This window comes from Eriocheir sinensis, chromosome 19 (assembly GCF_024679095.1).
Source record: "Eriocheir sinensis breed Jianghai 21 chromosome 19, ASM2467909v1, whole genome shotgun sequence".
NCBI classification, from domain to species: domain Eukaryota; kingdom Metazoa; phylum Arthropoda; class Malacostraca; order Decapoda; family Varunidae; genus Eriocheir; species Eriocheir sinensis.
Genome location: NC_066527.1, coordinates 16,770,395 through 16,786,319, shown reverse-complemented (window position 1 = coordinate 16,786,319; position 15,925 = coordinate 16,770,395). Strand labels below are relative to the sequence as shown.

At 39.9% G+C, this 15,925-nt stretch overlaps 1 protein-coding gene across 1 annotated transcript in view; it reads right to left on the bottom strand.

Annotated features, from left to right (window-relative positions):
• LOC127000990 (beta-1,4-galactosyltransferase 3-like) overlaps window positions 1-15,925 on the bottom strand; it is a 67,890-nt gene that overhangs the window by 7,550 nt on the left and 44,415 nt on the right. The window lies entirely within an intron of this gene.

Genomic DNA, 15,925 nt, shown 5'->3' with positions numbered 1-15,925 from the left:
AGAGAGAGAGAGAGAGAGAGAGAGAGAGAGAGAGAGAGAGAGAGAGAGAGAGAGAGAGAGAGAGAGAGGTAACAAAGACAAAAGGTATATAATTAGTCGCAAGCTCTTTGATCTGAAATATGTAAAAAAAAAAAAAAGATAAAAGTTAATCATAAAATTTAATTTCCGATAATTTTGTACAAAGAATCATATCAGTAACTTTTTTTTACGTGAATTAAGGGGGATTTAAATCACCACCACAACCACAACCACAACCACAACCACCACCACCAAAACTTACTCAAATCGGGTGGAGTAGACGGGCAACCAGGCAGTACATCCCCTCCTCTTCCCCCTCTTCCACCAACCATCCCCTTTCCTTCCCTATCCATTCCCTTCACTCCCACTCCCTCCCCAACCTCCTTCCCCACTCCCAGCACCGGTAACTCCACTCCCCATGCGTCTGTCACCCCCGACCCCCTTACGACCACTCCCTTTGTCTCGTGTCTGGTTCGGAACAAGACACAGACGAGGAGGAAGGTCGCAAGGATGAGCAAAACACCGATCCGGGTTGACCAAGTTGCTATGAGGCGGAGGAAGTGTGCGGTGCGGTGTGCCGAAGGGAAATAGCTGGAGCCCTTCATGTTTGTGTTGAAAGAGAGAGAGGAAAGATTGTTTGAAAGAAAGTTGAATAGATAAGAGTGATAGATTGACTGATGATGGAAGAACAGTTGGATTAGTTAATTGTTTGTGTGTGTGAGAGAGAGAGAGAAGGTTGTAAGAGAGAGATTGACAGATAGATGAAGATGGAGAGATTGACTGACTGACTGACTGATGGAAGTTTAAAGTTTGTGTGCGTGAGAGAAGGTTGTTAGTTAGTTAAATAGATAAATAAAGAGATTGAGAGATTGATTGACAGACAGACTGATTGAAATGTAGATAAGTTGAATGTTTGGGCGTGTGAGAGAGAAGGTTGTTAGAGAGAGATAGTTGAATAGATAGATAAATAGATGAAGAGATTGAGTGACTGATTGACTGATGGAAAGATAGATAAGTAAATTGTCTGTGTGTGAGGGTGGAGTTTGTTAGAGATGGAAAGTTGGATAGATAGATCGAGAGAGATAGAGATTGACTGATTGATGGATAGGAAGATAGATAAATAGGTTAGTTATTTGTGTGAGAGTTAGAGATACATAGTTTAATAGAGAGGGAGAGAAATTGATTGACTGACTGATTGATTGATTGATGGAAAATGGATAGATAGAAAGAGAGATTAATTGATTGATCGCTTTGTTATTTGTTTATGTGAGAGGTTGAGATAGAAGTTAAATAGATAGAGATAAATATAGATTAACTAGCTTGAATGGTAGATAGATAGATAGAGAGATAAGAAGTTGATTAATTGATAGATGAATATAGAGAAAGAAAATCCCAAAAAACAATCTATATATTTTTTCAGTCGTATCAAATTCTCTTAAATGGGGTTTTAGAAAAGATTAAAGAGGATACAAATGGAAGAGATAGAACAGCTAAATAAATAGATAGATAGATAGAGATAGAGATAGACTAACCCTTAACCCTTCTATATTTCCATCCCCTACAGTCCTATTCAATCCTTTTAAATAGGGTTTGGAAGAGACTAAAGGGAATTTGAATGGAAGGGAAGAGGATTAGAAGGTGTGTGTGTAAGGGGAGTGTTGGGGGGGGGGGTAATAAGGGAATGGGTTAAAAATAGGGGAGGATGGAGGATCGAGATTGGGGGAGTAAGGAGATTCGAACTGGGGCGTTGACTGAACCGATTCGCCACCTGTTGATTTTTTCCTGTAGAAAAAAATACAGGTGTTAGTAATTAATTAATGGGTCACCTGTGTTATTGTTGTTGTTGTTTTTGTTGTTACTGATCAAATATTATGATGAATTGTTTGTTTGTTTGTTATTTTGTGTTATTGATGTGTTTGTGTTAGAGAGAGAGAGAGAGAGAGAGAGAGAGAGAGAGAGAGAGAGAGAGAGAGAGAGAGAGAGAGAGAGAGAGAGAGAGAGAGAGAGAGAGAGAGAGAGAGAGAGAGAGAGAGAGAGAAGACATATAACCATGATTCATCAGTTTTACCCTATAATAACCGCCTTCCTCTTCCTCCTCCTCCTCCTCCTCCTCCTCTTCCTCCTCTTCACCTCTTCTTTTTCCCAAGCATACCGTTACACTTGCAATATGGGACGAAGGAAGAAGAAGAGGAGGAGGAGGAGGAAGAGGAAAAGGAAGACGAGAATTAAGGGAAAAAAAGGAGAACAATGGTTAAGAAAAAAGAGAAGGAGGAAGAGGAGGAGAAAAATAGGTGCAGGAAGTGGAACGAAAGAGGGAGGAAGTAGAAGTGGAGAAGAAATAGAAAGGAGACGTAGAAGGAGGAGCAGGAGAAGGAAGAGTAGAAGGAAAATACGAGTAGGAAACGGAGTAGAACGAAAGGAGGAGGAAATGAAAGAAGAGGAGGAGAAAAAGAAGCAGAAGAGGAAGTGAAGGCGGATGAGAAAAGAAAAAAAGAAGAAAAATACAAGCAGGAAAGGGGAATAGAACAAAAGGCGGATGAAAAAATGGAAACGAAAGAGAATGAAGAAGAAGCAAAGAAGGAGGAGGAGGAGGAGGAGAAAGAGGAGATGTAAAAGAAGAAAAATACAAGCAAGAAAGAGTAGAACGAAAGAAAAGAAAGTGGAAGAGGAAACATGGAAACATGGAAACGCAGGCAACAGAAAGCCTATTGGCTCATTACGAGGTTGCCCGCTTTGGTGATTTAATCTGCTCGACAGCCTGGGGCCTGGGGAGCAGATGAAAGCACCTCGACACTGAGGAGCAGATGAAAACACCTCGATATTGAGGAGCAGATGAAAGCACCTCAATATTGAGGAGCAGATGAAAGCACCTCGATATTGAGGAGCAGATGAAAGCACCTCGATATTGAGGAGCAGATGAAAGCACCTCGATATTGAGGAGCAGATGAAAGCACCTCAATATTCAGTTCACTCCCGACGCAGCGAAGTGACGGTCGATTCTATATTTGAGGGAGTTGATGGTATTCGCATTTACTACTTCTGAAGGAAGATTGTTCCAGTGACGGATGACTCGGTTTGAAAAGAAACTCCTTCCGATGTCTGTGTTACATCGACTCGACTGAATGGGTAAACCGTTATTTCTAGTTCTTAGGTTGGTTTGCAGTTCAAAGAATTTGGAGTAATCGACGTTATTGAATTTTTTCAGACACTTGAAGACTTGAATCATATCCCCTCGTAGGCGTCTTTTGTCCAATGTAAAGAGATTGAGTCGTTTGAGTCGTTCCTCGTACGGGTGAGCCCTTAAGGTTGGAATCATCTTCGTGGCGCGTGGAGGAGGAGCGAAAAGAAGATGAAGGACCAACCAAGGAGAAGAAGGAAGGGGAGAAAGATGAAGAGGAGGAGAAGGAGGAAGACGAAGAAAAAGAAACAGAAGGAATAGAAGAAAAAGAAGACGAAGGAGAAGAGAAGCAAAAACCGTTGTCACACTGGGCGGTTTTGCCGCGCGTCAGCCGCCCACCACCGCAGCATGCTGCGGCAGAACCGCCCTGCCGCGCTGCCGCTTCACGCCGCGATTGAGGACGCAACAGTTCAATGCACGTGGTCACACTGGGCGGTTCCGCCGCGCGGTCGACCACCATGTTTGACGTTGATTTGTTTATTCAATTAGTGTAATTGTCAGTCTTTCCTCGGCAGATATTGCCCTCCTGAACTGTGTGTTTTGTTTGGAGACGTGAGGCCTTAGAACTTGCAGCAATTTATCAAATGAAGCCTTTGGCATTCGGTAATTAAGAACATAAGAACGTAGGAGTCTGCAAGAGGCCGGTAGGCCTGTACAAGGCAACTCCTTTGAACCTAAGCTCCCGTGAATCTAACCCCACCTATTATCACTGTCCATGAATTTATCTAATCTATTTTTTTTAATGCGACTATTTTATTGGCACTAACCACATGACTGCTCAGCCTGTTCCACTCATCTACCACTCTGTTAGTAAACCATTTTTTGCCTTTATATGTTCTTGTTGAATCTGAACCTATCCAGTTTAAACCCATTACTACGTGTCCTTCCCTGTTCCCTTACCAACAGAACCTTATGAATACCCCCCCTATTACAGCCTTTCATCCATTTATAAACCTCGATCTTGTCTCCACGCACCCTTCGCCTTTCTAGAGAATGCAATTTTAATTGTTTGAGTCTTTCCTCGTATGGCAAGTTTCGTAACCCCTGAATCATCTTAGTCATCCTCCTCTGCACCGATTCTAACATTTTGATATCCATTCTATAGTAAGGTGACCAGAATTGAACCGCATAGTCAAGATGAGGTCTAACTAATGCTAAATATAGTTTGAGGAAGACTTCGGCGCTTCTGTTGCTTACGCTCTTTGAAATAAAACCCAGTACCCTATTTGCTCGAGTTCTAGCTTGAATGCATTGTGCCCTTGGACTGAGATCAGAGCTCACTAACAACCCCTATTCTCATAAAACTTCTCAAACTTTTCACTAGTTTCCCCCCTCAGCATGTAATGGGTGAACCCAATTTCTCAGACATGTGGGCTCTTTTTTAAATAATCCTTCTGCCTCAAGGACACAAACAACCTTGAGGTTAGCTCTGCCGCGCGGTGAAACCGCCCAGTGTGATGTTGGCCTAAAGCCGGCGTCACACTGGACCAAATCTGGCGAGCACGAGCTTTTGCTGGCAGCTTTTGCTCGCGTTTAGCTCGCCGTTTGGACGGGGAGCAGCTCGGCGAGCCGCGAGCAGGCAGTCAAATGAGCTCTTTGGTGCACCGATATGTGAATAATAAATATTGCCTGGTGTATTGGACCGTATACCCATGATATTAGAGAACTTATTCAAATACTCGTTTTATGCTTGATGGTGTTTGTAATATTTTATTATATTGTGAAAAGTAGTGTTGGTTTTTATTTTGATTTCTGGATCCCTTACCAAGACCAAGACCGCCCAGCTGAACTAAACACTCGCCATGACCACCTTCTCTCCTAGTTCTAGAGTTCATTGGTCCTCCGGTATTGTGCACTCTTTAATATCTAGAGTCAGGGACCATCCCGAGTTGTGGGACACAGCCATCCACACTTCTGTAAGTCTACGTCAAGAAAGTTCGATGGATTGTTGCTCACACCGTGGGTCTCCCTTCCCTTCAGCCATGACCGAAGCCAGACTCGTCTTTTCTTCTTCTGCGTTCGTTGAATAACGGCAAGTAATGCCGCCACAGCTGCACATTTAGCCGCAATGCGAAGCGTAAACTTGTAGGTGCCGTGGCTGAGGCTTTGTTTACAATGTTGCTCGTCGCTCGTCAGTGTGAGGTCACCAGTGACTTGCTCGCGAGCAAAAGCTGCCAGCAAGAGCTCGTGCTCTCCAGATTTGGGTCCAGTGTTACGCCAGCTTAACACAAGTAGTACACGTCATCTTCTCGTCTCCAACTGTCTCTCTGGAAATACGGAAATGACGAAGTGTTTTTGCAAATTGTAATGTGTGTGACAGGGAAACACTTCACCGTGACCTGAACGGAAACTTCTGAAACATTGATAAAAAGTTTCGTTCAGTGGGCATACAAGAGGAAGGGCGGGGGGAAGGGAAGGGAAGGGAAGGGTAGAGAAGGGTAGAGAAGGGAGGGGAGGGGAATGAAAGGAAAGGGTTGGAAAGAGAGAGAAGGGAAGGGATGGGAGGAGAGAGAGGGAAGGGAAGGAAGGGAAAGGAAAGGAAAGGGAGGGGATATAAGAGGAGGGTAAGGGAAGACAATGAAAGGAAGGGAAAGGAATGGAAAGAATGTGATAAACGAAGGAAAGGGAAGGGATGGAAAGAGAGAGAAGCGAAGGGATGGGAGGAAAGAGAGAAAAGGAAAGGGAAGGGAAGGAAGGGAAAGGAAAGGAAAGAAAAGAGAGAGAAGCGAAGGGATGGGAGGAAAGAGAGAAAATGAAAGGGAAGGGAAGGAAGGGAAAGGAAAGGAAAGGGAGGCGATTTAAGAGAAGGGGAAAGGAAAACAAGGAAAGCAAGGGAAAGGAATAGAAAGAATGTGATAAACGAAGGCAGAGAGACTATATAAAAAGGAAAAAAGAAAGGAAGAGGTTAAAGAAATAGATAGAATAGACATCTAAGGATAAACAAAAAGAAAGAAAGAGATGAAAGAAGAAAGAGAGAAAGGAGAGAAGACAAAATAGGAAAATATGAAGAAGGGATAAAAGAAAATGGAGAGAGAAAAGGGAATAAAGTAAGAATGGAGAGAAAATCATGAAAAAAGCAATGTATGGAAAAGAAGAAAGAAAAGAAAAATAACTGTAATAAAAGAAGGGAATAGGAAAAAGGCAAAAACTTAAAAGATAATGTCGAAAGGAAAAAATCGGGTGGAAGACAAAGCGAAGAAGAGGAAGACAAAGCGAAGAAGAGGAAGACAAAGCGAAGAAGAGGAAGAGGAAGAAAAAAGAAAAAAAAGATAATAAACAACTATAATAAGTGTTTACAACTTCATGTACCGCTATGGAGAGAGAGAGAGAGAGAGAGAGAGAGAGAGAGAGAGAGAGAGAGAGAGAGAGAGAGAGAGAGAGAAGGTGAACAACGCGTAAAGTGACATCCTTCCTCCTCCTCCTCCTCCTCCTCTTCCTCCTCTACCTCTCCTCCTCCTTATTTATTTATTATTACAGAAAAGACATAGAAAAGTTGGAACGGGTTCAACGAAGAGTAACAAAGATGATTCCTAGGTTGAGAAATTTGTCATATGAACAAAGGCTTAAAGAAGTAAATTTATTCAGCCTGTCAAAACGAGGAATGCGAGGCGATCTAATAGAAGTGTTTAAAATGTTTAAAGGATTCTGTGATATTAATGCGGAAGATTACTTTACAATTGATCGATCAAATAGAACAAGAAGAAATCACAATCTGAAGATAAGTTGTAAAAGATTCTCGTCGCACGAAGCCAAACACTTCTTCTTCAATCGAGTCGTTAATGTTTGGAACTCTCTTCCCTGTGATGTCGTTGATAGTACAACAGTTACGGCCTTCAAGAATAGATTAGACAAGTGTTTTGTGTCCAACCAGCAACTTAGATATTACCCATTGTCGTAATAACGTTAAGTTCTTTCGAATACTGGTGTCCTTGTCCGCTTTTATCGCCCGGTTAGTGGTAGCAGTAATGGTAGTTCTTTCCTCTTTCCTACATAATTTCCATGCAGTTTTTCCATGCTGCATGGTTCTTTTTCCTTTCCTGCCAGCTTTGGCTGGAGGGATGGGGGGTGGGGAGGAGCCTTCGCCTTTGCTGTCCTTCATCTTCCACCTTTGATTAGATAGTTAGTGTAGCTTGTCACAAACAGCCTCGTTAGGACCAGCAGGTCTGCTGTTGTTTGTTCTTCCTTTGTGTTTCTTTGTGTTCCTCCTCCTCCTCCCTTCCTCACCACCCAGCAACCGTATGTGTGTGTGTGTGTGTGTAACAGGTGGAAGATATGACAGCGTTCCACTGATAACGTACATGCGCGCCTGTCTTTTTTTTTTTATGTGTATACATGATATATAAGTGTACGTGTGCGTGTTTGTCTCTGCCCTCTTTTATAAATACACACACACACACACACACACACACACACACACTCGAGTATATGAATGATTTTAGGTATATTTGTTTCCTCTTCTCTCTCTCTCTCTCTCATATTCCTTCTCTTTCCGTCAATTTCTTTTCAATTTCCCTTCTTTTTATTACTTTTCCTCCTCCTCCTCCCCCTCCTCCTCCTCCTCCTCCTCCTTCTCCTCCTCCTTTCTTTATCCTCTTTTTATCCCTTTACTTTTATTTTTATTTCCTTTTTATTTCCCCTTATTTCTATTATCTCTCCCTCTTCCCCTCTTCTTCTTCCTCCTCCTTCTCCTTTCTTTTCATCCCTTTCCTTTCTTTCTTTCTATATATTACCTCTCCTCTCTCTCTCCCTTCCTCTCTCCCTCCCTTTCTCCATTCCTCCTTTACCCTATTCTGTACCTTCTCTTCTCTTTCTCTCCATTTCCTTTCTCCTCTTTATCATTCCTCCTCTCTCTTTTTCCTTCCCCTTCCCTCTCTCTCTCCTCCCCTTCCTACTTCCCTTCCCGCCCTCCCTCCCCTTCCCATTATCCTCCCCTTCCATCCCCCTTCCTGTCATTTCCTCTCCCCTTCCTCCCCTTTTTCTCTCCTTTCCTCCACTTCTTATATTAATAGGTGCAAAATGGAGGAATGTGAGAGAGGAAATGGAGGAGGGAAATTGCCCGGAACTCTCTCTCTCTCTCTCGTGGGAAAAGGAATGGGAGGAAAGAAAATGAGAGAGAGAGAGAGAGAGAGAGAGAGAGAGAGAGAGAGAGAGAGAGAGAGAGAGAGAGAGAGAGGGAGAGAGAGAGAGAGAGATATAGAGAGAGAGAGATAGAGAGAGAGAGAGAGAGATAGAAAGAAGTGTAGAAAGAGAAAGAAGGGAATGGAAGAAGAAAAAGGAAAGAGAAGAGGAAAGGAGGAGGAGGAGGAGGGGAAAGATTTAAGTGTGGGAAAGAAGGGGGGGGGGGGCGGAAAGAGGAGAGAAATTAGAGGGAAGAAGAGAGGTTTTGCGGAGGGAGGAGGAGGAGGAGGAAGAAGAAGAAGAAGAAGAAGAAGAAGAAGAAGAAGAAGAGGAAGAAGAAGAAAGATCAGAACAAAAAAGAGGTCTAAACCATTACTTCCTCTGTCCCTCCTCCTCCTCCTCCTCCTCCTCCTCCTCCTCCTCCTCCTGTCCAATTAACGCCTCCAAAAATATTATCACCTTTAATCTCTTCCTCTTTTTTTTCCTTTTTTTCGTCCTCTTGTTTTCTTCATTAATTCTGTATCTTTTTTTATCTCTTCGCCTTTCTTCCTTATTCCTCTTACATTCTTTTTCTTTGTTTCTTTATTTTTTTTTTGTCTTCTATTGTAATATAAATACGCGGAGGTTTTTTTCTTCCTTTATTTTCTTTGTTTTTTGTTTTTGTCTTCATTTTTTCTTTTTTTTCACTTAATCATTTTTTTTTTCATTTTTCATCATATTTGTTTATACACTGCACTGTGATCTCTCTCTCTCTCTCTCTCTCTCTCTCTCTCTTTTACGTCTATTCATCCTTTTAATTTTCATTGCTTCCTTTTTTTTCTATATTTCTTTTGCATTTATCGCTATATTATTTTCATTAACTTTAACATTACTTTTTTTATTTATGTTTTTTTTTCTAAGTTTATATTTACATCATATCCTGTTTTCTTTTATTTACTTATTCCTTGTTCTATCTTTATTCATTTTATTTTCAGTTTTTATTTTGTCGATTTATATTTTTTTTTGTTTTGTCTTTTTTTTTTTGTAATGCGTGTATTTATAGTTATTCTCTCAGTTAGCAATATCACCTCTTTTCTTCTTTTTTCGTTCTTTTTCTTCTTTTCCTGCTTCTTTCTCTACTTCTTCTCCTTCTTCTTCTTCTTCTTCTTCCTTCTTTTCTTCTTCTTCCTCTTTTTCTTCTTCTACGTCTTCTTATTATTTTTATTCTCCTTTTTTCCTTCTTTTTCTTCCCCTTTTCCTGCTTCTTTCTCTTCCTCTTCTTCTTCTTCTTCTTCTCCTTCCTCTCCTTCTTCTCCTTCTTCTTCTACGTCTTCTTATTATTATTATTTTCCTTTTTTCGTTCTTTTTCTTTTCCTTTTCCTGCTTCTTTCTCTTCTTCTTCTCCTTCTTCTTCTTCTTCCTTCTTATCTTCTTCTTCCTCTCCTTCTTCTCCTACGTCTTCTTCTTATTCTTATTCTCCTTCTTTTTCTTCTTTTTCATATCGCATCACTCTTTACTTTTTCCGTCATTTTACTTTCCTTTATTAACACATTTTATTTTACTCGAATTTGTCTACTTCTACTACTTTATTTTACTACTTCTACTTTACTAATTTATTTTACTCGAATTTATCTACTTCAGTGTCTGTTTGCTCTTCTCTTTTGACACATTTTATTACATTCAATCAATCCGCTTCTACTCTTCTCTTCATTTTTTTATGTATTCTCTTGTTTATTTCTCTCTCTTTTTATTTTTTCAATCATCAATATCGTTCATTTTTTCATTTTGCGGTACTGTCCTTTCTCTCTCTAACACCTTCTCGCCTTTAATTCGTCCCCTGATTCGTGTCATTCATAAATGTTTTTGTCTATATCAATCAACATTTAGAAAGAGGAAAGGGAAGAGACGAAGAAGAAATGGAAGAGGAGGGAAGAGGGGGAGAAAGATGGAAGAGGAAAGGAAGACGAGAGAGAATAGGCAAAGAGGAAAAGGAATGAGGGAATAGGAGGAAAGGGAGAGAAAAAAAAGAGGGCAAAAGAGAAAAGAAAGGAAAGGAAAGGAAGGAATGATAAAGAACTAAAAAAGGAGAATAGAAAGAAAGGGAAAGGAGAGGAAGAAGAGAATAGGAAGAAATGCGAAGAAAGAAAGGAGAGGAAGAAAGAAATAAGAAAGGAAGAGAATAGGAATAGGAATAGGAAGTGAAGGAAAAAAAGCGAGGAAAAGGTGAAAATAAAGAGAGAAAGAAAAGGAAGTGAAGGAAGAGAGAGAGAGAGAGAGAGAGAGAGAGAGAGAGAGAGAGAGAGAGAGAGAGAGAGAGAATAAACGATAATAAAGGAAGGGAATAAAGAAACTAAGAAAAAAACAAGAAAGGAAAAGATTGGAAGAAAAAGAGAAGGAAAAAAGGAAGTGAAGAAATAAAGAGAAAAAAAATAGACGGAAAAGGAGAGAAAATAGGAATAAATGATGATAAAGGAAGGGAATAAAGAAAAAAAGAAAAAAAACAGGAAATTAAAAGATCGAAGAAAAAGGGAAGGAGAAAAGGAAGTAAAGAAAGAAAGAAAGATAAAAAAATAAACGCGAAAGTAGAAAATAGGAATAAACGATAATAAAGGAAGGGAATAACGAAACAAAGAAAAAAAAACAGGAAACGAAAAACATGGAAGAAAGAGAAAAAAATAAACGCGAAAGTAGAAAATAGGAATAAACGATGATAAAGGAAGGAGATAAAGAAACAAAGAAAAAAAACAGGAAATTAAAAGATGGAAGAAGACGTAAGGAGAAAAAAAAGAATTGAATAAAGAACAAAGGAAAAGAAAAATTGCACTATGGCTTCCCTTTCCAATCTACACCCACACTCCGTACACTTTAAATTCGTACCCAAAGAAGCGCAACACTCCATATCTCTACCTTTTTTTCCCTTTAAATTCGTACCCATAGATGCGCAACACTCCATTTATCTACCTTTTTTTCCCTTTAAATTCGTACCCATAGATGCGCAACACTCCATTTATCTACCTTTTTTTCCCTTTAAATTCGTACCCATAGAAGCGCAACACTCCATATCTCTACCTTTTTTTTCCTTTAAATTCGTACCCATAGATGCGCAACACTCCATTTATCTACCTTTTTTTCCCTTTAAATTCGTACCCAAAGAAGCGCAACACTCCATTTATCTACCTTTTTTTCCCTTTAAATTCGTACCCATAGATGCGCAACACTCCATTTATCTACCTTTTTTTCCCTTTAAATTCGTACCCATAGATGCGCAACACTCCATTTATCTACCTTTTTTTCCCTTTAAATTCGTACCCATAGATGCGCAACACTCCATTTATCTACCTTTTTTTCCCTTTAAATTCGTACCCAAAGAAGCGCAACACTCCATATCTCTACCTTTTTTTCCCTTTAAATTCGTACCCACAGATGCGCAACACTCCATTTATCTACCTTTTTTTTCTCTTTCCTCATTAATCACTTATTCCAAAAATGTTCCTTTTCTTAATCACTGCCTTCTATGATGGTAAATTTTGGGTACCTGATGACCGTTGAGGCTTACTACATACGGCGAGGAGGAAGAAAAGGAAGAAAGGGAAAGAAGTGGAGAGAGGGAAGGAAAAGAGGAAGAGGAAGAAAAGAGAGAGGGAAGTTAGTGAAAGAAGAGGGAGAGAAAGAAAAGAGGAGAAGGAGGAAGAAAGGAGAAGGAAAAGAAGTGAAGAGAGAAAAGAGGGAAAGAGGAAGAGGAAGAAAAGGAGAGGAAAGTTAGTGAAAGAAGAGAGAGAGAAAGAAAAGAGGAGAAGGAGGAAGAAAGGAGAAGGAAAAGAAGTGAAGAGAGAAAAGAGGGAAAGAGGAAGAGGAAGAAAAGGAGAGGAAAGTTAGTGAAAGAAGAGAGAGAAAGAAAAGAGGAAAAGTAGGAGGAAGAAAAGGAAGAATGGAAAAGAAATGAAAAGATAAAAAAGGGAAAGAGGAGGAGGAAGAAAAGGGAGAGGAAAGTTAGTGAAGGAAGATAGAATAAAAGAAAGAAGAGAAGGAAGAAAAAATAAGAAATAGGCGGTAGAAATTGAAGGGGGGAAAGGAAGAGAAGAAAGAAGGAAAAGAGAAAGAGGAAAAATAGTGAGAGGAAAGTTAGTGAAGGAATAAAGAAGAAAGAAAGAGGAGAAAGAAAGAAAAGAAATAGAAGGTTGGAAACGGAGAGAGGAAAGGAAGTGAAGAAAGAAAGAAAAGAGGAAAAGAAGAAAAGGAGGAAGAATAGTGAGAGGAAATTTAATGAAGGAAGAAAGAAAGAAGAAAGGAAGAGGAGGAAGAAAAATAAGAAATAGGAGGTAGGAAACAGGGAGGAAAGGAAGAGAAGAGAGAAAGAAAAGAGGAAAAGAGGAGGAGGAAGAATAGCGAGAGAAAAGTTAGTGAAGAAAAGAAAGAAGAGAGGAAAGAAGAAAAAATAAGAAATAGGAGGTAGGAAACAGGGAGGAAAGGAAGAGAAGAGAGAAAGAAAAGAGGAAAAGAGGAGGAGGAAGAATAGTGAGAGAAAAGTTAGTGAAGAAAGAAAGAAGAGAGGAAGGAGGAAAAAATAAGAAATAGGAGGTAGGAAACAGGGAGGAAAGGAAGAGAAGAAAGAAAGAAAAGAGGAAAAGAATAGGAGGAAGGAAAGGAGGAGGAAGAAAAAAAAGATATAGAAGGTAGGAAACGGAAAGAGTAAAGGAAGAAAAGAATAAAAAAATCAATTGTAAAAGGAAAAAAAGGAAAGAAAAGAAAAGGAGGAAGACTCTCTACTTCTACTACTACTACTACTACTACTACTACTACTACTACCACTACTATTTCTATTTCGACGACCACCATTTTCTGTGTAGATTTCTCCCTGCACTATTTTATGATCTCTCTCTCTCTCTCTCTCTATATATATATATATATATATATATATATATATATATATACCATTCTGTCTATTTTGCTTTCTATCACACACACACACACACACACACACACACACACACACACACACACACACACAAACACACACTTAACAATCTATTCCCATTATGTTCATAGTCTTACGAGCTTCGTGCAAATATAAATAAATACAAAGAGAAGGAAAAAAAAGAGAAAACAAAACCCAAAACGAAGGAAAATAATGATGATGATAATAATAAAAAAGAAGAAGAAGATTTGGAATATAAACAAGAAGAAGAACAAGAACAAGAAGAAGCAGAAAAAGGAAGAGAAATGCAAGCAACAAGATATCAAACAAGAGCAAAGAAATAAGAGTAAACAAACAAACCAGGGAAACAAACAAACAAACAAACAAACAAACAAACAAACTTACCCAAGATGGACGCTGGACAAATGTAAACAAAATACGAATAAACACACAAACAAACAACAACAACAACAACAACAATAATGACGATGATAATATTAATACACTTTCACACTTGATAACAAAAAAACGCAGAGAGAGAGAGAGAGAGAGAGAGAGAGAGAGAGAGAGAGAGAGAGAGAGAGAGAGAGAGAGAGAGAGAGAGAGAGAGAGAGCGTAGACCCTACCCCCCTCGCTTCTTCTATGATACTAAGCTCTCCACATTGTAACCAACACACACACACACACACACACACACACACACACACACACACACACACACACACACACACACACACACACACACACACACACACACACACACACACACACACACACACACACACACACACACACACACACACACACACACACACACACACACACACACACACACAGCTGTCATAAGATTAATGTGCGTGTATTGTGTGTGTGTGTGTGTGTGTGTGTGTGACGACCGCACACTATGATTACGAATAACGGGGAGACACCCTCCTCCTCCTCCTCCTCCTCCTCCTCCTCCTCCTCCTCCTCCTCCTCCTCCTTTTGTTTTCTTCTTCCTTTTCCTGGCCTACATTTTTTCTCTTAACTATAACTATTATTTTTATTATTATTCTTTTCATTTTAATTATTATCATTTATTATAATTATTATCGTTATTTCTCATTGTATTTATTTTTTATTATATATTTATTAGTAGTAATTTGCCACTCTACTCTATTTAGGAGCAGCAAGTAGCGGGCTTTTTTTTTTTTTCTTTCATTATTGTTTTCTATTTTGTTACGCCCTTGCCTTGCACTGTCTCCTCTGCTGTAGAAGAAAAAAAAAAAGAGTAGGTTTTAGTAGTAGTAGCATTTCACTCATTTATCTATTTATTTTGTTACTTTTTGCACATGCCTGGGGTAGGCTCTTTTGGTGGGGCCTGGTGGTCGTCCTCAGCCCGTTGTGGCGCAGGCAAGTGTTTATAGTGGCGCCACCTTGCTCCACTCATGCTGCCCCCCGAAACTCATCTTTGCTCCTATATTTTTAGAGAAAGAATCTAGAGTCCGGGTTGATAGGTGGTCTTCAGGACAGCATGTGGGTTGTCTGTGGCCACTCGGCGGTGACTGAAAAATCCCAGCTCGTGGCGGCGGGCGGGACGCGAACCCTCGACCTTTTGAATGGGGCGGCGACGGCAAACCACTCAGCCACATCCTCCCCATAATTATTCTCTCTCTCTCTCTCTCTCCCACCTCTGCTGGGAAATTGCGAGGTGTGTGTGTGTGTGTGTGTGTGTGTGTGTGTGTGTGTGTGTGTGTGTGTGTGTGTGTGTGTGTGTGTGTGAAGAGAGAGAGAGAGAGAGAGAGAGAGAGAGAGAGAGAGAGAGAGAGAGAGAAATTAAACCCAAACTCCTAAACGCAATCCTACAGCGTAAGAAAAAAAAACACCACACACCATAAAACACACACACACACACACACACACACACACACACACACACACACACACACAAACTTTCCACACACACACACAGAAACGCCTCGCTCCGGGTCTCGTCATTCTGAAAACACACACACGAAACTTTTTGAAACGGAGGTGAAACTTTTGGAAACACGCCTTTGCCACTATAACCTTCGGCGGAGTTTCGGCTGCAATATGTACTTAAAACTGGGTGCCGGAGGAGGAAGAGGAAGAGGAAGAGGAGGAGGAGGAGGAGGAGGAGGAGGAGGAGAGAGAGGAGGAAGCAGACGAACGAGACTTGGGTAGATTAAGTAAAAGATATATATGTAGAAAAAAAAACGAAGAAAAAGAAGTAGTAAAAAAGAGAGAGAAGGAAGAGAAATGTAATGAGGGGAAAGGGAAGAAGAAGAAGAAGGAGGAAGAAAAGGGAAAGGAGGAGGAGAAGGATAATGATAAAAGATGAAAGGGAGGGAAGAGATGAACGAAGAGTAAGTAGAAGAGAAGTAAAAAAAAAAAAACATGAAAATTGGGTGCAGGAAAAGGAGGAGAAGGAAGAGATGAATAAAAATGAGATATTAGTAAAAAATATGTAGAAAAAAACGAAGAAAAAGGAGTAGAAAAAAAGAAGGGAAAGCTATGTAGAAAAAAAAGAAAAGAAATTGGAGTAAAAAATATGTAGAAAAAAACGGGAAAAAAAGGAGAAAAAGAATGAGAAGGAAAAGATATGTAGAAAAACGAAGAAAAAGAAGTAAAATATACGTAGAAAAAAACGAAAAAAAAGGAGTAGAAAAAGAGGGAGAAAGAAAGGAATATGTCAGGAAAAGGAGAGAAATTAACAT